The sequence below is a fragment of the Capra hircus genome, chromosome 11 (assembly GCF_001704415.2).
Source record: "Capra hircus breed San Clemente chromosome 11, ASM170441v1, whole genome shotgun sequence".
Lineage (NCBI taxonomy): Eukaryota > Metazoa > Chordata > Mammalia > Artiodactyla > Bovidae > Capra > Capra hircus.
The window spans coordinates 42668439-42694311 of NC_030818.1; positions in this window are offsets into that span (position 1 = coordinate 42668439).

The following is a 25873-nucleotide window of genomic DNA, read 5'->3' on the forward strand; positions in this document are numbered from 1 at the left end:
GCGAAGGTGTTCAGTGCCCAGTCAGAAATGGACTGCCTGAAATAGAGCAAGGCATTGCCAGTGTGCAGGGAGAGAGGTTCAGCTGCTGTAAGGAAATAAGATTGCCCCCAGGGGAGCATCTAGAATGAGCGAAGTACCAACAAGGGAAACTTGAAGAGCAGTAATATTTAAAGGGCAGGCAGAGGAAAAAAGGAGCCTGCCCATCAGATAAAGGAAGAAAAAAGAGGCCAGTTAAGAACCTTCATCTGAGGGCAGCCCTGAAAGCTATAATAATCTTATGTGTTAACCTGCCTAGGCTGTAGCACCCAATTAATCAACCAAACACTAATCCAGGTGTTGCTGCAGACATATTTTATAGATGTGGTTAGTATCTCCAATCAGTTGACTTTAAGTAAAAGATATCATCCTAGATAGTATGAGCTTCATCCAGTCAGTTGCAAGTCCATAGGAGCTAAACTGAAGCTTCCTGAGGAAGCAGAAATTCTGTCTCAAGACTGAACCACTAGCTCCTACCTGAGTTTCTAGCCAGCTAGCCAGCCGTACAGATTTCAGACTCGCCAGGGCCTACAACTTCATAAACCAATTCCTTGTTGTTTCTCTGAAGAACCCTGACTGAAGCCAAGAAAAGCTCAGAACTGATGGATCTATCCTGCACCTCTATGCACTGGCTTTGGCACATATGAGTGAAAAAAGAGGTCACTCCACAACCACGATGAGAACTCAGGAGAGGAGAAATTGAGGAAAGAGAGAAGATGTCTGGGAGAGAGAGCACAGGAAGATTTCGAAAATGCGCGCCTGCCTGTGGAAATGAGGAGGGGCCAGGACAAGGGAACACAGGCAGACCAAGTCAGGACAAGGGCGCTTGGCTGTCCCACGCTGCCTCTGCTGTCATTGGTGGGCACTCACCATACATTCAGTGTCATCTGAAGCAGCTTACACTCATTAACTGTCACCATGAACCTTCTTGAGAGTTTTCATCTTCATTTTGCAAACATGGCAACTGGACCTAAGAGGCGCTAATTACACTAGATCCTTCACTAGGACGTAGGGGAGCCCGGATCCAAATTCAGCCTCCTCCAGCTCCACACTTCTGTTGTTGACCACCAAGCTGTTATTTCACGAATTACTTGATGGAAATGTTAGGAGTACAGAAAGTGGAGTTCTAAGGCCGATTCTGCCCTGACTGGCTGCAGGGCATCTACAGGCAGATGGCGGAGAGGTTTGAGTGGGTGGAAGTCATCTGCTGTGATGGAACAGACCAGCCTTTGGCATCAGACACCTGGATCTGGATCTCAAGTCTACCATTTATTGGCTGGGTAGGCTGGGGCAGGTTTCTTACTCTCCCATGATTTAGCCTCATCTTTAAAACAAAGATTAATGATACCTACCTTTAAAAGGTAGTAATTTCTGAGACAGCATCCATAAAGCACAGAGCACATAGTAAGTATTCAAAAATGATAGTTTCACTTCATCCTCAATCTTTCTCTGGTCCATTCTACCCCCTACAGCTTTAGACTGGTCCAGTAAGATGGTAAATGCAAACATCCTTGATACATTCAGGGTATCATCATTACGGGAGGAAAGGATGCAAACACTGCGCTTTATATAAAACTCAGCCACCAACTGGGGCTTCCCTGGTGGCTCAGATGGTGAAGAATCTGCCTGCGATGCAAAAGACCTGGGTTCAATTTCTGGGTCCAGAAGGTCCCCTGGAGAGAGGAATGACAAGCCATTCCAGTGTTCTTGCCTAGAGAATTCCATGGACAGAGGGGCCTGGCAAGCTATAGTCCATGGGGTCACAAACAGCTGGACATGACTGGCGACTAACAACAAGTAAGTCATGTAAACCCACATACTTCAGTTGCCCCATTTTAAATGTAGGCATAGTGAACATGAGGTTTATGAGGACAAATGAGTGCAGTTTGTAATTATTACAAATTGCATTTCGGGTCATATGGTTGTTTTGGACTTCTAAACAACCAGGTGACATCCCCAGTTCCCCTCATTCCCATATCCTACAGTGGAATATCATTCCCTCACATCAGCTTGTCTCCTCAAGGATACACTAGCTCAAACTTTACAGAATTTTCTTTTATTCCTTCGACTTCTGACGCCATGAACAACTCCAGCCTGGCTCTCCCTGTCATCTTCTCCCCCAGAGTTGCCATACGGCTGAGCCGATGTCCTTCCTCTGCTTCCTTTCTTGTTACTACAGGTCCAGTAGTATTGCACAAACATGCTCAACGGGAAGGGTCAACCTCCATTTCAGGCCTGAGGTCTGGGATTACATCAAATCCGTAACGTTTATCTGCCTTTGCCATCAGCCAAATACTTCCCAATTTAGGTCTCACTCACATCAAGACTGAGTTGTCTGGGCTACCACATGCCCTGCTCGCTCCTCCGTTTTTCTCACTTAATTTCAAGGGTAACAGCTCCCAAGCCCACTGAGGCCCATGTAATGGTCACAGACAGCATGGCTTTTGGGGGCCTGGCAACATTTCTACCTGAAGCAGCTTCAGGGGCTGCCCGCAATGAGCAGGCCATCTCTGTTGGGCTGGAGTGGGGGCAGGGGGGAGAAATGCATAAAAGACTCTTTGTCTCAATTAAGTAAGACGCTGATTTGAGCCTCATTTCCAATGTGCCTCACTCTCCCTTGCCTTGGGCACACACAGTGAATATCATTCTCACATGACAGAACCCCTCCATTATACCATGCACAGCCCTAACTTAGGGGCAGAGAGATACTGACTTGCCCCAAACACCAGCAGTCTTATGGGATTCCACTTAGGAGATGACCCCTGCCAGCACACGACGTGTATTTTCTCTCGCCTCTTTGCTCATAAATTCATTTTATTGCCACTATCTACAAGGAATAATTGGGTACATCCCCAGTGCTTAGGGCAGTGCCTGCAACCCAAGAGATATTTTATAAATATTTTTGTAGTGAATAAACACATAAATGATGCACAAATTAAAAGTTCAAGTGGGGGTTAGAAGGGAAAACAGAGTTTGGGGTTTAGTTTTGTTTGGTTTTGTTTTGTATTTAAATGAAAGAGGAGAAGAAAGAACTATAATTTGGGCTCCAAATTAGAAGGCAGCTAGGCCTAGGAAAAAGGAAGTCATTTGTTTGACCATTTGGGGGTCTAATGATGGACCAGCAGGTACCCACTATTGACAGCTCAAGGCATGGCTCTAGAAATCTTCCTGGTCCAAGAAGTTTCATCCACCAGATTAAGGCTTCTCTCCTGCGGCCTCTGTGCCTCACTTCTGCCTTGTTTTGTTCATCCCGCTCCATGTACACAACCTGAACGAGGTTACTTAACCTTGACAGCTTTCTCTAGGGAGCAATTAGAGCCTTTAAGATCTTACCTATGCTTCACCAGAAGTCTTCTCATTAAATAGTTACTTAAAATGTTCCCGGGGCCTAAGACATTAAGATTTAAAGGAAACAATTGACTGCTTTTTTCAATGCCAAATCAGACCGTTGTTTAACGTGGTGAGAGCTACCACTGAGGTTACTGAAGTAGAAAAAGGGGGTCATATGTTGCTGGAGAAAAGAACTTGGCTGGGAAATTAAAAGCAAGACAAGCTCAGGGATTGAATGAGTCAATGCTATGTCCTCAGGAATCAGGCTTCGCAGGAGTCTGAAAGTGAGACCTGAACTGGCCTCTGGAGCTTCCAGAGCATCTCTGTACCGTATCTCATCTCACAACACAGTCAGACAGGAGCTACCGGAGAGACGCCTGCCAAGGGAGGGAGGCTTCTTGGAGAAAGAAGTCCTGACCTGCCTTGAAGGATGGCAGGTCTGACTGGGAGGGGAAGCAGAAGACAAAAATACAGCACTGTGTACAAGGAGGTGAGAGACAGCAGGGCTGGAAGCTTGTTTTGAAGCAGGAGATGAAGTTCTTTCTGACTAGGCCTGACTCTGGTGAGAGAATCTCACCATTCGTGGGAAAGTGCTTTGGGAAACACCAAAATGTCTGACTTCTGTGGGGAATTCATTACTGAGTCATCTTGGAGTTCTGACTTGTGATCATGATTCCAGTTTATTAAATATTTATCCAAAATTTCTAAATGGGATTATGTCAGACCAGAAAATGGAGATAGATGTCATCTCCTTCAAACCTGAAATATACTAACTCAGGACAGAAAGAGGCCTTCTAAACTGGTGGGAATGGACCAACTCATCTGTTTATTGTCCAGCTCAGGATAAATGGAAAACATCCCTGAATCCCTCTAGACACATATGGGTTTCTGTTTGCCAGAACTTTATCAGAGAGAATTATTCACTTTTCTGAGCTGTGAGTTTATGCAGGCATCAGGATAACTCAGTAATTATGTCTCCACACAAACAAAACTGGGATGATATTTTGCTTTCCCATCATTTTCCATGAAGGCCTTTTCTCTTTGCAGGGTAGGGTACAGCCAGAGAGACCAAGAAGACATGTTTGTTCTGGAGTCCTTGCCTGCTCATGAGGAACCACACCCAGCACACCCCTCTGCCGTGGCTAGGGGATGCTGCCATCCTTGGTGATTACTCCGTTTCAAAGGCTACCTTCCTGGGCATCACTCTTTGCAGGGGCCCAACAAGGTCACCTAGGCCTTTGTTTTCAGTAAGATTCTAAATTTTAAGTAGGATCCTATGCAGACACTGCCTGCAAGCAACATCAGCCGCATCTTTACCAGCCATTCCTATATTTGAAAATATTCCCACGATATCAGTCCTGCCTCTTCACTGTGCTCACAACTTAAACTCCCAGCTTCTTTTGCAACTGAGATGCAGGCCTGTGATCCAGCTCTGTCATCATACACATCCATAGAAGACGTTGCTCTTGAAATGAAGAAGTGAGCTACTCAAGGAACCAGGCTCTGCCAAGGGAATCCCTTTGCCAGACTTAGCAGCAGAGGCATCGGGCCCTGGGACACTAAGTCCAGCTCCAGACACAGAAGTGACAGCACTACCAGAGACAGCAGTCTGTGCAGCTGAGTTGACGGGTCCCTGGCGTTCAATTCTCAGCAGCTGCAACGGTGATTTCATCTTCAGACTAACTTTGCAGTGTTGGGGCACTTCTCCTGGAAGCTTCTCCCCCAACTCTCAATGATTTTAAGGGGGTGAGAGGGAACCAAATATCATTAATAAATGCATTTTCTTCTTGAAACAGCCAGAGTGGTTTCTGTCGCCTACAATTAAGAACACTGACAATAGGAATTTCTGAAGCCAAGGGGACAGGAACTCGGGGCACACAGAACTTTGACAGCTGTTTTTGCTCTGTGAGGGGTGCTCTCCTCTCCTGCTGGTGACAGGGTACAGAAAAGGGGCCATCCCTTCCTGGGGCATATAGGGGAGATATGGGCAGGGGCTATCCCTGCTTTTCAACACAAGGCAACCTCATAAGCTAAGGCAAGTTCTCCTTTAAATCAGTGATGTCTGCAGATGTAAGTTCCTTTGACGCCCGTCTAAAGCTATGTAACACAGAAAAGCTTCAAAATGTGACCTCAGACCAAGTTAAGCTTCAATAATCTCCCTTATCCCTCCCCTCCCCAGTCCTAGCTTGATCTTTCACTTCGACTCTTTCCAGACTCCCAGTTACCTCCTGTCTCAAACTCCTCTCTCCCACCAACCTCAGTCAAACTTGTAACCAACCCCTTTAAAGTGTAACAGCTAAAAGTAGCTAAGAGTATTATCCTTTGCCTGTAGTATTTGCAAGATACAGGAATCAAAGACTTGGACTAAAAGAACAAGACCTCCTGGTGAAATTCCAAGCATCAGCCCAGTCAGTAAAGGAAATTTGTGTTTGACTTGTTTCTATTTTTATTTATTTGTTTGTTTGTTTTTGCAATGAGGACTTCCCACGGTGATTACAAAGACATTACACAGGAAGGAAGGAGTCTAACATTTATTAAAAGGTACCATGCTGGATGCTTTTTCTAACAGTGCCACATCTACCCCCTGCCTTCCGGACTTCAGCTGCATCAACCACCTTGTGGCTCCTTCAACATGCCAAGCACTCTCTAGCCTCAGGTCTCTGCACCCACCAGTGCTTCTGCATGAAGCACTCTTTGCCAGATATTCACACGGCTCACTCCCTCACCAGCTTAAAGTCTCTGCTCATATATCCTTAATTAGAAATACCTTCTCTGACTGCATACCCATAACCCCCTTACTCCTGGTATTCTTATTCCCCCTTACTTATAAGTTCTCCATATCACTAATCACCATATAACACACTTGCTTATTAATTTACTGTCCAGCCCTCTCTACTCCCTCCACCACCAGAATGTAAGTTCAATAAAGGCAAGGATGTTTTCCTTTTGTTCCCAGCACCTAGAATAATCACTGGCCTGAAGTAAGTGCTCAATAAAAATTTTTGAATAATTTAAGTTTATACAGAATGTGAGCGTTGGACTATAAAGAAAGCTGAGAGCTAAAGAATTGATGTGTTTGAACCGTGGTGTTAGAGAAGACTCTTAAGAGTTGCTTGGACTGCAAGATCAAACCAGTCAATCCTAAAGGAAATCAGTCCTGAATATTCATTGGAAGGACTGATGCCGAAGCTGAAACTCCAATTCTTTGGCCATCTGATGCAAAGAACTGACTCATTGGAAAGACCCTGATGCTGGGAAAGATTAAAGGCGGGAGGAAAGGGGGACGACAGAGGATAAGATGGTTGGATGGCATCACCAACTCTATGGACATGAGTTTGAGCAAGCTCCAGAAGTTGGTGACGGACAGAGAAGCCTGGCATTCTGCAATCCATGGGGTCTCAAAGAGTCGGACACGACTGAGTGACTGAACTAAACTGAACTGATACAGAATGATGTAACCATCATTCTCATTTTCAGAAAAAAAAAAATTATGTTCAGGAAAATTAAATGAGTTCCTCAAGGTCCCCAACTAACCCATCATGAAGCCTAACTCTTTACAGCAACAAAGGCCAAGCTTGCTCACCCTCCACCATTCTAGGCAAGTTAATCACAGAAATCAGAGATAGGATCAAAGCCCAGTTCCTTAGTAACTTCCCAGCCCCTTCCTGGAGGCTTATGCTTGTATTGCTCAAGGTAACATGGGTTGCTGCATCTGATAAACCTTCATTTCTAAGTGGATTAATACAATAAATGAATCTGACACCCCTGTTCCTGGTAGGAATGTTCTCCAACTGATGAATCAGGGCTATAGGCTCTTTCTAACTTGTGAGTGCACCATCTTTGTCACATGGCCAATAACATTGCCTCAGGAATCATTCCAGCCAGCTTTAAGGAGAAAAAGGCATGAAGATCAAATTGGGACTTCTGCTCACACTGCATTGGCTAGCACTCAGTCACATGACTAACTCAGCTGCAAAGGAGTCTGGGAAATGTATAGTATGATTGCGAGCCCAGGAAGAGGAGAAAGGGGTTATAGTGATTGATTATTAGCTTTAATAAGACCTAAGTGCATCTTCCATTAACAACTCAGACGTTCATGTGCCCAACTACTGAGTGTGGAAACACCATGCAAAATGGGGAACCACCATAGAGTTCAGATGTCCTGGGTTCAAATTCCAGGCCCACCACTGAGCACTTGCTTGAACTAAGCGAGGTTACTCGGCTCTCTAAGTCTCAAGTTCCTCAACTATAAAATGGGAACTGTAATAGCATTCTATTTCATCAGGTTTTATAGAGGAAAAGCTGAGAAAATGCCAGTTGGGTATGTAACACAGTCTTGACACATGGCTATTATTAGGGGGAAGATGTTCAGAAGAGGGGTATCCAGCTTCTTTTCCCAATGTTCTTCCCTTTAAGCTAGCCAGTGGTCCAGAGAGCCATTCTAGGTCTCAATGCTTAAATGAGACAAGTGTTGTCCCCACTTGACAAGTGACCTGTGAGTCCTCTCTGTTGCATCCTACTGATGGTTTCTGACAAATCCCCCAGTATCTGTTTGCATAAGTAAGTTTGAAATGCCCTTTCCATTAACAGAGGAGCTCTGCTATTAACTAATTACACTTTGGCTTTTCCTGTGTTTGCTGCCGTGCCAGGGAGAAGAGGCCAAGTGTGAAGTGGCCTTTGGCACAGTACAAAGGCTTCTGCAGATTAGGATGGGTGGGGGCTGGTGTGGGTGTGGGGGCTGCTGTTTTCTCTCCTTTCCTTTCTACAAATCTGGTTGTTGGGAAAGAAGCCTGCTGAAAAGAGGACCCCTGGAGAAGCTGCTCTGAATTCCCCAAAGGAATTGGAGAAGCTTAGATTTTTAGAAAAATATTGATGTTCAAAAAAATATTAGATGAACTGCTCAAGGTCACCAAGCAAATACTAGGTTTGATTATGGTAGGGTCCTGATGGAAAAAGCTGAGTCTCAGACACTGAGACTAATTCTGATCCCATGACCAACATCTGCAGGAGTGGCCTGTCCAGTCCCACCTTCTTCTGTGTCTTCCTCCATATTGGTAAAGGAAAAAAAAAAAAAGAAAAACTTGGTTTTGGAATGAGTCACTAGTGAGTTCAAATCCAAGCTCTGCCACTTAGGCAAGTTATATAACCTCTGAATCTCAGCTTCCCTACATGTAAAGTAAAAATATCTATCTCAAGGGGATACCCCAGGATTGACTGTGAGAAAGGTGACTCAAAGTAGCTATCAAGTAAATGCTAGTAGGTAGAAGCTTCCTACTCTCCCCTATATCCTGAGATCTCTCATGGCTGTAGACTTTGATGTCACCCAGTGTGAAAATGTCCTTAAGGTATCACCCCTCTCTGAGATATTACCACTTTAATATGATGCAGTGGGTAGCTGAGGGGTGGAAAAGCTTGCCACACCTTGAATGAGAAGCAGATATCTCTGATACACTGAAACAGCCCAACAGAAACTCACTTAGTAGGATTTGAAGAGACCTCTGGGAGACAACTCCTACTGAGTGAAGGAGCTAGAAATTATGTACTTTGTCCAGGAGAAAGCCTTTGGCACAGAAAAGGATAAGAGGTTTTAAGCTGGAGTCAATCAAATCTATCCCTCTCCCAGCTACATGGATAGGTGTCTAGGTCCTGGATACAGAAAATAAATAAAATAGAACTGCACTCCATTTCCAGTTAGGGTGCATAAAATCACAAGGGACTGTTGCTACCACGCTAACAATGAGAACAAGACAGCTAAGTGAAAAATCACAATTGTTTAAAAATCATCAGAGAACTGAAGATGCAAAGAAGGGAAAACAAACTAAATTTCAAAAAACAGTGACCCCTTCCTGACAAGAAAAACACCCTGATGCTTTCATCATTGGTGAAGACACAGACGAACAGAAATCTCCCATGGATAGGGCTAAGGAGAAACCTGTCAAACTATTGGTAAACTTATAGCAGTGAATGGGTTGTCATGAAAGATTAGAACCCTGAGGAGGTCCTAATATACCATGCACAGCCCTAACTTAGGGGCAGAGGGATACTGACTTGGCTCAAACACCAGCAGTCTTATGGGATTCCACTTAGAAGATGCCCCGTGCCAGTCCGTGAACCCGCACATACCCATTGACCCATTCTCAATTTTCTCATCTACACCCAGAGTTTAGTATGCTGAGGGCTGGGGGTAAAGGCAAGAGGGATGAGATAGATCCTTCTGAGGTACCCAGGGCCTTCCCAAAGTGCAAGGCTGAAGCCAGAGGTTTGAGAAAAATCCCTCCTGGGCACTTGGGGCCCCTATCAAGTGCATTACAGCCATTCTCCAAAATATGTGCACAAGGCATCTGAATGGAGAGATATCTTCAAGATGCAGAAAGCTGAGGGTAAAACTGGGACACAAAGAGAATGCTTTCATATGTATATTTTATATTTCTAAAAGATAAAGAATTTTTTGAGATCTCACCAGTGCCCAGATTCCAAACCCTGATAAAGAGAGTTCTGATTCTTTCCTCACATTGTTTTAAGGCAGTGGTAAAATGAATCTAACTTCGGCTGCAATCAAGCCCGGACTCAGCTGAACTACTCAGATGAGATTGACTCATCTCTCAACACATGCTCTCAGGAAAACAAAGATGATCCTCTTCACTGGAGGTGACTTTTTTCACTTTAAGGATCCCCAGCCCCCAGGACTTGGGCCAATACTGGTCCATGGCTTGATACTGGTCCATGGCCTGTTAGGAATCAGGCCACAGAGCAGGAAGTGAGCAGCAGGCAAGGGAGTGAAGCTTCGTCCACATTTACAGATGTTCCCCATTGCTCACATTACCACCTGAGCTCCACTTCCCGTCACTTCAGCCGCAGTATTAGATTCTCATAGATTCTTATATATCACAATGTAAAAATAATATAAATAAAGTACACAATAAATGTGATATGCTTGAATCATCCTGAAACCACCTGCCAGCACACCCTCCAGTTCATGGGAAAATTGTCTTCCACAAAACCAGTCCCTGGTCCCAAAAAGGTTGGGGACCACTGATTTACTTAATTTCTACTGTTGTTCTATACAAAATATCCCATATATCAAAATATATGAAAGTTGCAAAGAAGCAAGGAAATATTACTCATGTTCAAAAGAAGAAATAGTCAACTGAATCATATTGAGATGGCCCAGGCAGAGACTTTAAAACAACATTGATAAATATTTCAAAGAAGCCAGTGGGAAAAAAATATATGCATGAATAGATTAGTAATTTCAGAAGAGAGAAAAAAAAAACTATTAAAAAAAAAGACCCAAAGGAAATAAAAGAAATGAAATAATGATATCAAAAGTAGATTTTATTTAATGGACTTAACATCAAATTTGATATAGCAGAGGAATAGATTAATGAACTTAAACATAAATCAATAGAAATTACCCAAACAAAAAGTGAAATAAAAAGAAGAACTCTGGGATAACAACAAAAGGTATAGAAAACATGTACTTGAAGTTCTAGAAGGAAAAGAGAGCAATAAATGGGTAAATATGTTTTTTATTATTTTTAAAGAAATAACAACCAAGTACTTGCCAAAATAAACCTATAGATACAAGAAGCTCAAAGAACCCAAGTAGGATAAATACAAAGAAAATCACACCTAGCTGTACTTAAACTGCTGAGACTCAAAGAGAAAATTCATAAAAATAGCCAGAGAAAAAATGATTTATTACTTACAGGGAACAACAATGAGAATGAAGCCAGAAAACTGGAACAACTTCTTTATAGTGCTATAAGGAAAAAAGAAAAAACTATCAACTTAATATTTCATATCCTGCAAAAGCAGAGGCAATATACAAATGTTTTCAGAGAGAAACAAAAATGGAGACAGTTTGTCTCCAGCAGACCAGTACTACAAGCAATGTCCCCTTCAAAATGCTTTATATATAGACAATTATGTGTATATGTGCAAGTGTATAACATATATGTCTCCGTACACATGTAGAGAGAGAGATCTATCCAAACACTTATTTACATATGTATATATTTTGTATGTATGTATGTGTGTGTGTGTATACATAAAGAGAGAGAGATACTGAGACAAATATGCAGAGAGTATATACATATATATGTAAAAAACTACTGATTTTAAAAAATACAGCTGCAATAATGATGATTCATTATGAGGTTTATAGCACAAATAGAAATAAAATATATGAAAACAGAAGCACAAAGGCAAAAGGCAGGTAAATGGATCACTGTTGTAAGGTCCTTACATTATTCATAATGTATGAATGTATTTGAAGGTAGATTGTGATCACTTAAAGATACATACTTTAATTTCTAAAGTGCATACGTTTTAAAAAAATTACACAAAAAGTATAGCTAAAAAGTCAATAGAGAAGACAAATCAGAAAACTAAAAAATACTTGATTCACCCAAAAGAATACAGAAAGAAAAAAAAAGAAACAAAGAACATATGGTGGAAATACCAAAATGGTAGACTGAGCCCACTCATACATTTAATTACATTAAATAAAAATAGATTAAACACACCAACTGTACGGCATAAATTGCCAGACTGGATAACAAAGTAAGACTTACCTATATGTTATTTTAAAGTAACATATGTTAAATGTAAAGACACAGATAGAATGAAAGGAAGCATAAAAAAGCTCATGTGCTATATTAAAATCAGACCAAGTAGATTTTTAAGACAAAATGTTTTACCACAGACAAAGAGAGCATCTCATAATGATAAATGGGGTCAATTCATCAGGAACACCTAATAATCCTAAGTGTGTACATACTCAAAACAGGGTTTCAAAATTCACAACATGGAAACTGACAGAACTAAAAAGAAAAAATAGAGAAATACACATGTATAATTGCAGATTTTAACACCCTACTCTATTTTTGCTGATACAAAAAAATAGATCAAAAAATCAGTAAGAATATGAGTTGGACACCACTTTTACGCAACTTAACATAATTGACATTTATAAAACACTACTACCCAAACCTACAAATAGTCCATTAATTTCAGGTGCATCTAAAACCTTTATCAAGATAGGCTACATCAGTTCAGTTCAGTCGCTCAGTCGTGTCCGACTCTTTGCGACCCCTTGAATCGCAGCACTCCAGGCCTCCCTGTCCATCACCAACTCCCGGAGTTCACTCAAACTCACATCCACGGAGTCAGTGATGCCATCCTGCCATCTCATCCTCTGTTGTCCCCTTCTCCTCCTGCCCCCAAGCCTTCCCAGCATCAGAGTCTTTTCCAGTGAGTCAACTCTTCACATTAGGTGGCCAAAGTACTTTAGTTTCAGCTTTAGCATCATTCCTTCCAAAGAAATCCCAGGGCTGATCTCCTTCAGAATGGACAGGTTGGATCTCCTTGCAGTCCAAGGGACTCTCAAGAGTCTTCTCTAACACCACAGTTCAAACGCATCAATTCTTCAGCGCTCAGCCTTCTTCATAGTCCAACTGTGAACATCCAACATCCATACATGTCCAACATCCATACATAACTACTGGAAAAAAACATAGCCTTGACTAGACGGACCTTAGTCGGCAAAGTAATGTCTCTGCTTTTGAATATGCTATCTAGGTTGGTCATAACTTTTCTTCCAAGGATTAAGTGTCTTTTAATTTCATGGCTGCCAGTCACCATCTGCAGTGATTTTGGAGCCCCAGAAAATAAAGTCTGACAATGTTTTCACTGTTTCCCCATCTATTTCCCATGATAGGCTACATGCTGGGACATAAAACAAATCTGAAAAGTTTATCAAAGACTTAGAATGATATCAAAGTATCAAAATACAATTCTGTGATCACAGAAGAATTTAGATAGGAATTACAATAAGATAACCTAGAAAATATTGAAATGTTTCAAAATTTAAATGCACACTTTTTATTGAAGACTTCCAATGTTATATTAGTTTCAGGTGTACAATACTGTGATTTGATATTTCTGTACATCACAAAATGATCACCGCAATAAGCCCAGTTAGTTTGTCACTATACAAAGTTATTACATTACTCCCTATACCTTACAACCCCAAAATCTATTTTATAATGGGGACTTTTTACCTCTTGATGCCCTTTATCTATTTCACTTATTCCCCACCTTCTCCTCTCTGGCAATCACTTTTTTCTCTGTATCTATGAGTTGTTTTTGTCTCACTATGTTTGTTCATTTATTTTTCTAGATTTCACAAGTAGGTGAAATCATACAATATTGATCTGTCTCTGTCTTATTTCATGGAACATCCACTAGCTCCATCCATGTTATCATAAATGGCAAGATTTCATTCTTTTTATGGATGAGTAATAGTCAATTGTATATATATGTGTGTGTGTGTGTGTGTGTGTGTGTGTCTTTATATATTGCATCTGCTTTATCCATTCATCTCTTACTGGATATTTGGGTCATTTCTATAGCTTGGCCATTGAAAATAATGCTGGGATGCATGTTGGGGTGCATGTGTGGGTGTGTTTAGTCACTCAGTCATGTCTGACTCTTTGCAACCCCATGGACTGTAGCCTGCCAGGGTCCTTTGCCCACGGGCTTCTCCAGACAAGGATACTGGAGTGTTGCCATGCCCTCTTCCAGGGGATTTTCCCAACCCAGGGATCAAACCCAGGTCCCCTGCATTGCAGGCAGATTCTTTACCATCTGAGCCACCAGGGAAGCCCATGAATACTAGAGTTGGTATCCTATCCCTTCCCCAGGAGATCTTCCCGACCCATGAATTGAACCAGGGTCTCCTGGATTGCAGGTGGATTCTTTATTAGAATGCGTCTATCTTTTCAATTTATTATTTTCATTTTATTTGGATAAATATTCAGAAGTGGAATTGCTGTATTGTACATGAGTTCTGTTTTAATTCCTCGAGAAAGATCCATACTGTTTTCCATAGTGTTTGTACCAACTGGTACTCCCACTCACAGTGCATGAGGATTCCTTTTTCTTTGCATCCATGCCAATGATAGTTAATTTCTCATGTTTTCGATCATAGTGATTCTGACAGGTGTAAGGTGATATTTCACTGTGGTTTTGATTCACATTTTTCTGATGACCAGGGATATTGAGCATGAATTAACGTGCCTGTTGCTATCTGCATGTTTTCTTTGGAAACAATGTCTACTCGGGTCCTCTGCTCACTTTTTTAATCAGATTTTTTTATATTGAATTGTATGAATTCTTTATCTATTTTGGATACTAGCCCTTTGTTTGATATATTATTTGCAAATATCTTCTCCCATTCAGTAGGTTACCTTTTCTTTTCCTCCTTTGTGCAAAAGTTTTTTTTTTACTTTGATGTAGTCTCATTTGTTTAATTTTTGGTCTTGTTACCCTGGCCTTAGCAGATAGATCCCCCCATAAATATTGCTAAGACCAGTATTGAAGAGCTTACTGCCTGTTTTTCTCTAATTTAATGGCTTCAGGTCTTACATTTAAGTCTTCAAACTATTTTGAATTTATTTCTGTACATGTAGTGAGAAAGTGGGCTAATATTATGTTGCACGTAGCTGTCCTAAAGCTACATTTACTGAAAACTATCTTTTCCCCATTATGTGTTCTTGCCTCCTTTGTTGTAGACTCAGTTCAGTTCAGTCACTCAGTCATGTCCGACTCTTTGCGACCCCATTAATTGCAGCACTCCAGACCTCCCTGTCCATCACCAACTCCCAGAGTTCACTCAAACTCACGTCCATCAAGTCAGTGATGCCATCCAGCCATCTCATCCTCTGTCGTCCCCTTCTCCTCTGGCCCCAATCCCTCCCAGCATCAAAGTCTTTTCCAATGAGTCAACTCTTCGCATGAGGTGGACAAAGTACTGGAGTTTCAGCTTTAGCACCGTTCCTTCCAAAGAACACCCAGGACTGATCTTTAGAATGGACTGGTTGGATCTCCTTGCAGTCCAAGGGACTCTCAAGAGTCTTCTCCAACACCACACTCCAAGAGCATCAATTCTTCAGCCCTCAGCTTTCTTCACAGTCCAACTCTCACATCCATACATGACCACTGGAAAAACCACAGCACTGACTAGATGGACCTTTGTTGGCAAAGTAATGTCTCTGCTTTTGAATATGCTATCTAGGTTGGTCATAACTTTCTTTCCAAGGAATAAGTGTCTTTTAATTTCATGGCTGCAATCACCATCTGCAGGGATTTTGGAGCCCCAAAAAATAAAGTCTGACACTGTTTTCAGTGTTTCCCATGGGAAATAGATGGGAAGTGATGGGACCAGATGCCATGATCTTCATTTTCTGAATGTTGAGTTTTAAGGCAACTTTTTCACTCTCCTCTTTCACTTTCATCAAGAGGCTTTTTAGTTCCTCTTCACTTTCTGCCATAAGGGTGGTACCATCTGCATATCTGAGGTTATTGATATTTCTCCCTGCAATCTTGATTCCAGCTTGTGCTTCTTCCAGCCCAGCATTTCTCATGGTGTACTCTGCATATAAGTTAAATAAGCAGGGTGACAATATACAGCCTTGAAGTATCCTTTTCCTATTTGGAACCAGTCTGTAGCTCCATGTCCAGATAATGTGGGTTTATTTCCAGGTTCTCCATTCTATTCCATGAATCTATGTGTCTGTTTTTATGCCAGCACCATACTTTATTATTATAGCTTTATAGTAGGGATTGAAATCAGGGAGCAGGATGTCTACAGCTTTATCTTCTTTCTCAAGATTGCTTTGACTATTTGGGATCTTGTGTTATTTTATACAAATTTTAGGATTATTTGTTCTAGATCTGAGAAAAATGCTATGGGTATTTTTATACAAATTGCATTGGAGATTCAATGAATCTATAGTTTTCAGAGTACAGTTCTTTCACCACCTTAGATTTATTCCCGGTTTGTAAATTCTTTGTGATACAATTTTAAGAAAATGTGTTCTTAATTTCTTTCTGATAGTTTAGTGTATAAAAGTGCAACAGATTTCTGTATATTAATTTTATATACTGTAACTTTACTGAATTTCTTTATTAGTTCTAATAGTTTTTTGGTGGCTTCTCTAGGTTTTCTATATGTATTAGTAGTATCGTATCACCTGCAAATAAGGAGAGTTTTAGTTCTTCTCTTCCAACTTGGATGCCTTTTCTTATTGCCTTGTCTAATTCCTGTGACTAGGACTTTTCAATATTATGTTAAGCAAAAGCAGTAAGAATGGGTGTCCTTGTCTTGTTCCTGATCTTAGAAGAAAAGTTTTCTGATTTTCAACGTTGACTGATGTTAACTATAGGTTGGTCATATATGGCCTTTACATTTATGTTGAGTTATGTTTCTTCAGTACCCATTATGTTGAAAATTTTTTATCATAAATAGATGTTAAATTCTGTCCAAAGCTTTTTCTACATCTATTGAGAAAATCATATTATTTTTATTCATTTTGTTCATGTGGTATATCATATTGATTGATTGACAGATATAGAACCATCCTTGCATTTCTATAATAAATCTTGATATATGATCCTTTTAACATATTGTTGAATTAGGGTTGCTACTATTTTGTTGAGGATTTTTGCATCTATGTTCCTCAGGGCTATTGGTAAATTTTTTTTCAGTTTTTGACTAATTTTGTAAACAGGACAATACTGGCCTTGTAGAGTGAGTTTAGAAGCACTTTCTCCTCCAATCTTTTGAAATAGTTTGAGAAGGCTAGACATTAGCTCTTCTTTGTATGTTTGGTAGGACTCACCCATGAATTCATCTGGTCCTGAACTTATTCTTGTTGCAAAATTTTGATTACTGATTCAATTTCATTACTAGGATTGGTCTGTTTGTATTTTCTATTTCTTCTTGATTCAGTCTTAGAAAATTACATGCTTCTAGAAACATTTCTTCTAGTTTCTCCAATTTGCAGGCATATAATTGTTCATAGTAGTCTCTAATGATTCTTTGCATTTCTGTGACGTCAACTGTAACTTTTCCTTTCTTATTTCTAATGTATTTGGGCCCTTTTTTTTCTTGATGAGTCTGACTAAAGGGTTATTAAGTTTGTTCATCTTTTCATAAAACTAGCTCTTAGTCTCATTGATCTTTTCTATTGTTCTTTTTTAAGTCTATTTCATTTATTTCTACTCTGATCTTCATTACTTTCTTCCTTCTACTAACTTTGGTTCTCCATTTGTTCTTCCTTCCCTAATCCACTTTCCTAATCAATCTTCCTTCCTTTCCAAATTTTAGGTGTAAAGTTAAATGGTTTACTTGAGATTTTTTTTTTTACATTGTTTCTTTAGATTGGCCTGTATCACTATGAACTTCATTCTTAGAACTGTGTTTTGCTGCATCTCACAGATTTTGAAAAGTTGTGTTTCCATTTTCATTTGTTTTGAGGAATTTTTTTTTCTCCTTTGATTTCTTCATTGACCCATTGGTTGTTTTGTAACATGTTGTTTAGCCATTGCATGTCTGTGCTTTTTACAGAGTTCTTCTGGTAACTGATTTCCAGTTTCATACTGTTGTGGTCAGAAAAGATGCTTGATATGGTTTTAATTTTCTTAAATCCATTGAGACTTGTTTTGTGGCCTAACATGTGATCTGGAGAATGTTCCATGTGCACTTGAAAAGAATGTTTATTCTGCAGTTTTTAGATAGAATATTCTGTATGTATCTATTAAGTTCATCTAATCTAATGTGTCATTTAAAGCCAATGTTTCCTTATTGATTTTCTGGCTAGATGATCTATCCATTTATGTACATACTCAGTCACTCAGTCATAACCAACTCTTTGTGACCTATGAAATTTACCCCACCAGGTTCCTCTGTCCATGAGATTTTCCATGCCAGAATACTGGAGTGGGCTGCCATTTCCTCCTCCAGGGGAATTTCCTGACACAGGGATCAAACACGCACCTCCTGTGTCTCCTATAGTGCAGGCAGATTCTTTACTGCTGGGCCATTGGCGAGGCCCATTTGTGTAAGTGGGGTGTTAAAGTTGCCTACTATTACTGTATTTCTGTCAACTTCTCCCTTCATGTCTGTTAATATTTGCTTTATATATTTAGATGCTTCTATGTGGCTATGGTTTTTCCTGCGGTCATGTACGGATGTGAGAGTTGGACTGTGAAGAAGGCTGAGCACCGAAGAATTGATGCTTTTGAACTGTGGTGTTGGAGAAGACTCTTGAGAGTCCCTTGGATTGCAAGGAGATCCAGTCCATTCTGAAGGAGATCAACATTGGGATTTCTTTGGAAGGAATGATGCTAAAGCTGAAGCTCCAGTACTTTGGCCACCTCATGTGAAGAGGTGACTCATTGGAAAAGACTCTGATGCTGGGAGGGATTGGGGGCAGGAGGAGAAGGGGACGACAGAGGATGAGATGGCAGGATGGCATCATGGACTCGATGAACGTGAGTCTGAGTGAACTCCGGGAGTTGGTGATGGACAGGGAGGCCTGGCGTGCTGCGATTCATGGGGTCACAAAGAGTCGGACACGACTGAGCGACTGAACTGAACTGAACTGGGTGCATAAATATTTACATATATTATATCTGCTTCTTGCATTGCCCTATTTATCATTATATAATGCCCATCTTTTTCTCTTGGTACAGTCTTTGCTTTAAAGTCTGTTTATTCCAATACGAGTACTAGAATAATAAGAAAGTTTCATCCTGGCTTTTTTTCTGTTTCTATTTGCATGGGATAGCCTTTTCCATCCTTCAATTTCAGTCTATGTGTGTCTTTATATCTGAAGTGAATCTCCTGTATGCAGCATATATATGGGCCTTATTTTTTTTCAATCCATTCAACCACCATATGTCTTTTGAGTGTAGTATTTACTTTGTTTACATTTAAAGTGGTTACTGATAGGTATGTACTTAATGCTATTTTAAAAGCCTGTTTTCTGATGTTCTGTAGTTCTTATCTGATCCTTTCTTCTTTTCTTGGTCTCTTCCCTTGTAGTTTGGTAATTTTCTTTAGTGTTAGGTTTGGGTTTCTTTCCCTTTGCTTTTTGTGTATATACTGTAGGTTTGTGTTTACCATCAGTTTCATATATATGACATGTATGATATGGATGTAGTTGTTATATTTAATTTTGAATGCATTCTAAAAGCACTACATTTTTACTACACCTACACACACACTTCAAGTTTTTGATATCACATTTTATTTACTTCTATTTACCTTTATTTTACTTTTTATTTCATAGATTTCTTAACTGTTTTAATTATAGCTGATTTTACTAATGTTTTCTTTTGTCCTTTATACTAACTTTTAAAAGGTTGAGTCACTATTCTGTTTATTTTCCTTTACCAGTGAGATATTTTTCTTTCATTTTTTTTCTTATTCCTAGTTGCAGTCTTTTCTGCTTAAAGACCTTTTAACATTTCTTATAATGCCAGTTAAGTGGTAATGAATTCAACTTTTGTCTGGGAAACTGTTTATATCCTCTTCAGTTTGAATCATAACTTTGCCAGATAGAGTATTCTTGGTGGTAAGCTTTTTTCTGTTCAGCAATTCAAATATATCCTGCCACTTCCTTTTAACACGCAAAAGTTTTTCTGAAAAATCAGCTAGTAGTATTATGGGGGTTTCCTTGTATATGACTATTTTTTTAATATTGCCTTTAAAAATTCTCTCATTATCTTCAACTTTTAGCATTTTATTATTTTCTTGGTGTGGATCTCTTTGGGTTCATTTTGTTGGGAATGCTATGTGCTTCTTGCACCTAAATACTGTTTCTTTCTCCAAGTTAGGTAAGTTTTTAGTCATTTCTTCAGATAAGTTTTCTACCCCCTCTTTCTTTTTTCCCTCTAAGACCCCTATAATGCAAATGCTGGCATACTTGATGATACCCCAGAGGTCCCTTAAACTCTTTTTTTTTAACTCTTTCTTCTTTTTGCTTTTCTGCTTGGGTGATCTCCACTATTCTGCCTTTCATATCACTGATCCATTCTTTTCTATCATCTAATCTGCTGTTGATTCCCTCTAGTGTATTTTTCATTTTAGTTATTGCATTCTTCAGCTCTGATTTATTCTTTCTTATATTTCCTAACTTCAACCAAGTTCAGTGAGCATCTTTATGATTATTACTTTGACCTCTTTATTAAGGTAAACTATTTATCTTAGTTTCATTGGGCTTATACCTGGGGTTTTATTTTGTTCTTTGTTTGGAACATATTTCTCTGTCTTCTCATTTTGTTTAACTCTGTGACTGCATGTGCCAAGTGGATTTGGCAGGCCAACTAGAGCTGGAGCAGATAGGGGCCATGGGGGCCTCAGGCCTCATTACAATAGGGCTTCCCTGGCTGGACAGCTGGAGATGGAGCAGGAATGGGCCAGAGGGTCCTAGTGTACACCACACTAGTGCTGCTCTGGTAGAAGAGCTAGAGTCAGTGTAGGCCAGGGGCATGCTGAGGTAACTTTGACCATCTGGCTAGAGTACCTGGACTGTATTCCTACCTATGCTATCAATGTGGAGGGGAAATGAAAAAAGAATGCTGCTCTCCAGTGCCTGGAAAGAGTTCCAGCAGTTCCCCATTCACTTGGCAGATGCTCTGCAGTTAGTATGGAGAAGGAAATGGCAACCCACTCCAGCGTTCTTGCCTAGAGAATCCCAGGGACAGGGGAGCCTGGTGGGCTGCCGTCTATGGGGTCACACAGAGTCGGACACAACTGAAGCAACTTAGCAGCAGCAGCTACAGTTAGTAAATGGATTTTCTTCATGCAGAATAGATGCCTTTTAAAACCACGGTTTTTCCTCTGTGCTCCAGAGAGCATGAGTACACATGCAGCCTCTCCTCAGTAATATCCCTCTCTCTGTGGGTTGCCAAGACCATGTCTCCACCTCTCCTATATGGTCCCTCCATTGTTTCTTGTGCAGAAGGTAATACTATCAGCCCTCAGTTCTTCTTTAAGAGAAACTGCTCTATATATGTGTGTGAAATTCAGTATGTCTGGTGGGAGGAAGTGATCTCAGGTTCTTCCCATCCTGCTATCTTGGACCAAATTACCACTTCTAAATAAACTATAGCTCAAAAAAGAAATCATAAGGAAAATTAGAAAATATCTCTAACTAAATACTAAAGAAAACACAACATAACAAAATTTGTGGGATGCAGATAAAGCTGAGTGTAGAGGAAACTTTAGAATTTTAAATGCTTATAGTAGGGAAAAAAAGGAGTAAATCAAACACTGAAATTTCTACCTCAAGAAGCAAGAAAAAGGGCAAATTAAAACCAAGTCAAGTAGAAGACAGCCAATAATAGCATAAATAAATAAAATAGAAAATGGGCAAAAAAATTTTTTAATTAGAAGTTGGACATTTGAAAAATTAATGAAGCTCATAAATTCTTAATAAAACTGGACAAGAAAAAAGAAAACACAAAATACCAAAGAATAAAAGAGGAGACATCATTTAAATATTAAAAAAAATAATAAAAGGATGCTATGAACAAATGGATGGAAAATTTAATAACAATAACATACATAAAAATGGAAAATTTATTTGAAAAATAAAACTTACCAGAACTGAAATAAGAACAAACAGAAAATCTAAAGGATCCTGTATTTATTAAAGAAATTAAACTCATAATAACATACCTACTGGCTTCCCTAATGGCTCAGGGGTAAAGATTCTACCTGCCAATGCATGAGGTGTGGGTTTGATTCCTGGGTCAGGAAGATCCCCTAAGAAGGAAATGGAAAACCACTCCAATATTCCTGCATGAGAAATCACATGGGCAGAAGGGCCTGGTGGTATAGAGTCCATGGGGTTGCAAAAGAATCCATCACAACTTAGCAACTAAACAACAACAACAACATACCTACTAACAAAGAAACCCCCAGGCTCAGGTGACTTCACCAATTAATTATGTAAACGTTTAAGGAAGAATTAGTGCCAATCTTACACAAGTGCTTTCAGAAATTAGACGAGGAGACACACCCCAACTTGTCACATGAGAGTCATAAACTTCTAATATCAATATCTTACAATGATAGTACCAAAGAAACACAAATATCCTTCATGAACATAAAATACAAAAATCCTTAAGCAAATGTTAGCATCACAAGTTTAGCTGTATATATACATATAGGAATATAGGAAGAGAAGGGAACTTCCTTAATCTGATAAATGGAATCTCAAGAAACCTACTGTTTTGTCATATTTATATCCATTCTTACCACTTATATTCAGTATTATACTAGAAGTCCTAGCCAGTGCAATAAGGCAAGAAAAAAATGCAATGCAAGAATATTGTAAAATCATTGTTATTCATTTATAATATGATTGCATAGGTAGAAAATCCTATGGAACCACAGAGTTAGTGGAACTAATACGTGAATGTAGAAAGGGCATAGGATATAAGGCCAATGTACAAAGAGCAATTTAATTCCTATATAGTATTAATGAATAATTGGAAAATAATTTTTAAATTCCATTTATAATATCAAAAGCATTATATATCAAAATATATATATCAAAAGCATATAATATCAAAATAGTGATAAATAAAACTATTTTAAAATATGCAAAGCACAAAATTTTTGCAGAAAGAAGTTAAAGAGATTAATAAATAGAGAGATATGCCCATAAATTAGGAGACAAAAGATTGTTAAACATCCACTCTGTCTAAATGGATCTATATATTCAATGATATCCCAATAAAAATTTTGGTCAACTTTTTTGAAAAATTCACAACTTGTATCTAAAAGTTATATTGCTATAGAAAATCCAAAATATTTGAAAAAGAATAACAAATTTGGAGGACTTATACTATATGATTTCAAGCCTTATCATAAAGTCATAATTTGACATTAATGCAAAAATAGGCAAAGAGATCAATAGAACATGGTAGAGAATCCATTGAGAGTGAAAGTGAAATTCGCTCAGTCATGTCCTACTTTGCGACTCCATGAACTATACAGTTCATGGGATTCTCCAGGCCAGAATACTGCGGTGAGTTACCTTTCCTTTCTCCAGGGGATCTTCCCAACCCAGCGACTGAACTTAGGTCTCCTGCATTGCAGGTGAATTCTTTACCAGCTGAGCCACAAGGGAAGCCCAAGAACACTGGTGTGGGTAGCCTATCCCTTCTCCAGCGGATCTTCCAGACCCAGGAATCAAACCAGAGTCTCCTGCATTGCAGGTGGATTCTTTACCAACTGAGCTATGAGATATACATATACATAGTTGGATGACATATGTGTGTATATACAGTCAATTGATTTAAACTTCTGTTACAAAGAAAAGGCTTTCTAACATATGGCACTAAGTCAGATTGATATCTGTGTTAAAAATAAAGTGAACAATACTTACCTCAATCTTTATACAATAATTAATTCAAGAAAGATGGATCATAGGCCTAAATGTAAAAAATAGAAGTATATAGCTTCTGGAAGAAAACAGAATATCTTTACAATCTTGAGATAGGCATAGATCTTTTAGGATGGCTGCCCACTAACCAACAGAAAATAAACTCATGTATTAGAATTAGTCTGGGGAGGAGTTCCCTGATGGCACAGTGGTTAAGACTCCATACTTTCACTGTTGAGGGTGTGGGTTCAATCCCTGGATGGGGAAATAAGATCCCACAAGCTGCAATGACATAGGTGAAGAAAAGGAAAAGGGAAGGAAAAAAGAATTAGTCTGGCTACAGCAGTATTTCCAGTCCCACATGCTCTTCCAAAACTTTGCCACTCCCCTACCAAGAAGTTGAGTTGACTAAGTCTTCCCTGAAACCTGGGTGAATTGGAAGCTGCTTAATTTTTAAAGTAGCATGCGACCATGATCAGTCACTAAGTCGTGTCCAACTCTTTGCAACCCCTTGAACTGTAACCCACCAGGCTCCTCTGTCTGTGGGATATCCCAGGCAAGAATACTGGAGTGAGCTGCTATTTCCTCCTCCAAAGAATCTGCACTTGTCTTCTGCATTGGCAGGCAGATTCTTTACCACTGAGCCACCTGGGTAGCCCTGAGTAAAGTAGAAGTGATGCCATATGACTTCTGAAACTAGGTCAGAAGAGGAAGACAGCTGTCGTTTAATTCTCTCTCTCTCTTTCTGGGGGTGCTGCCATCCTTAGGACCCAGCCACATGGAGAGGTCATAGTATTTATTCCTAATAACAGCCCTATCTATGATCTAAGCTGACAGTTCCGTTCAGTTCAGTCACTCAGTCATGTCTGACTCTTTGTGACCCCATGGACTGCAGCACTCCAGGCTTCTCTGTTCATCACCAACACCCAGAATTTGTTCAAATTCATGTCCATCGAGTCGGTGAAGCCATCCAATCATCTCATCCTCTGTCTGTCCCCTTCTCCTCCCACCTTCAATCTTTCCCAGCATCAGGGTCTTTTCCAATGAGTCAGTTCTTCACATCAGGTGGCCAAAGTATTGGAGTTTCAAATTCAGCATCAGTCCTTTCAATGAATATTCAGGACTGATTTCATTTAGGATGGACTGGTTGGATCTCCTTGAAGTCCAAAGGACACTCAAGAGTCTTCTCCAACACCACAGCACCAATTCTCACCACAATTCAGCACCAATTCAGCACCACAGACACTCAAAAGCACCAGTTCTTCTGTGCTCAGCTTTCTTCATGGTCCAACTCTCACATCCACACATGACTACTGGAATGGCATGCTGCAGTACATGGGGTCACAAAGAGTCAGATATAACTGAGCAACTAAACTGAACTGAACTGAACTGTCAGCTTAGATCTTAGATGGGGCTGTTAGCAGAAATAAATACTATAACCTCTCCATGTGGCTGGGTTCTAAAGGTGAGAACACCCCCCAAAAAGAGAAAGAGAAAGAGAGTCAAATGGCACCTGTTTTCCTTTTCTGTATGGCCAGATATGTGAGTGATCAAGCCTTCAGATGACTTTAGCCTCAGTCTTTAAGCCACCTCAGCTGACATCTAAGGGGACAGAGATAAGCTATCTCTACTGAGTTCTACCAAAATTATAGATGCATGAACAGAATAAAAACTGTCATTAAGTTGAAAATATTGGAGAATAGCTTGGTGGTGGTGGTGGTAAGTTGCTAAGTCATGTCTAACTCTCGCAACCCCATGGACTGCAGCCCACAAGGCTCCTCTGTCTATAGGATTTCCCAGGCAAGAATACTGGAGTGGGCTGCCATTTCCTTCTCCATGAAGAATAGTTTATTATGTAGTAATAGTATCTGTAACATTATGAAAATAAGAATAATTCCGTGCATCAGAAAACACCATCAAGAAAATAAATAGGCTATCCACAGGCTGAGGAAAAGTATTTACAATACACATATCTAACAGAGGATGTGTATCAATATACACAAAGAATACCTACAAATTAAGCTTTTAAAAAATAACAGTGCTATTTTTTAATCTGCAAAATGTAACTCACAAAATAAGATATGGCAAATTAAACATGAAAAGCTGTTCAACATCATCTTTAAGTGCAAATTAAAACCATAATTTCACACCTACTAGCACAATTAAAGTGAAAAGCACTAGCAATGCCAAATATTAGAGACAGTGTGGAGCAGTATTTGGTACATGTACAAAATAGCACAATCACTTTGGAGACGTATTTG